General features: G+C 35.1%; 1 non-coding gene across 1 annotated transcript; it reads right to left on the reverse strand.

The window, feature by feature from the left end:
- Positions 1-462: 462 nt before the first annotated feature.
- On the reverse strand, positions 463-534 carry Trnag-gcc. Its single transcript has one exon. It is a non-coding gene; the product is annotated as a tRNA-Gly (tRNA).
- Positions 535-794: the final 260 nt, after the last annotated feature.

Below are 794 nucleotides of genomic sequence, written 5' to 3' on the forward strand. Positions count from 1 at the left end.
ATCTCGCTCGCGTTGAAAAACGCGTTCCGGATAATGTCAATCATAGCTTATTCAAAACGTTTCCCAGTTTTAACCTTCGATCGAGATTCATGTCAAAATGACATCGTGCAACAAGATGATGGATATTAATTTTAGCCTTAACCCGTTGCGCTTTCGTGACTTTCGAATCTCCGTTCAAATCTGTATTTGTTGACCCCGATGAGGGATAATTTTTTTAAATATTATTTTTTAATTGTTGGCAAGCAAAAACTTTTAATCAGTCTTCTTTTCTATGATGTTTGATATATTACAATGTTGATGCGATTTTTCAGTTTCTGCAAATATCTATATATTTTACATATATCCAGGGAGATTTTCACGAACGAAACTTGGAATTTTCGTGTAAAAAGAAATTAAAAATTTTGTGTCAGAAAGAATAAACAGTGTATTTGAAGGATGAAAAACAGTCGGCTGATGAGATTTTACCTGGACCGGGAATCGAACCCGGATCTTTCGCTTGGCAGGCGACTGCTCTTACCATTGAGCTATCCAGGGCCGACCAACGTCATTTCCTTCCCTTATCTACATAATTATAATAAATATAAATATAAACGGGATACCTTCGAATCTCTTTTATATCTCAAGTATTTTGAGAGAAATGAGGGTTCAAAGCGTGCATAGTGTTCAAAACGTTGCAGAGATCTCACGTATTTTCCTTGAAAAATGAATGCTATTTCTTCGAGAATCTCGTCTTTGTTTGTCTGAAAAAATTTGGAATAATGGTCAGTAAAAAGAGTAAGAAGAATTTGAGACGA

The sequence above is a fragment of the Apis dorsata genome, unplaced genomic scaffold (genome assembly GCF_000469605.1).
Source record: "Apis dorsata unplaced genomic scaffold, Apis dorsata 1.3 scaffold_220, whole genome shotgun sequence".
NCBI classification, from domain to species: Eukaryota; Metazoa; Arthropoda; class Insecta; order Hymenoptera; family Apidae; genus Apis; species Apis dorsata.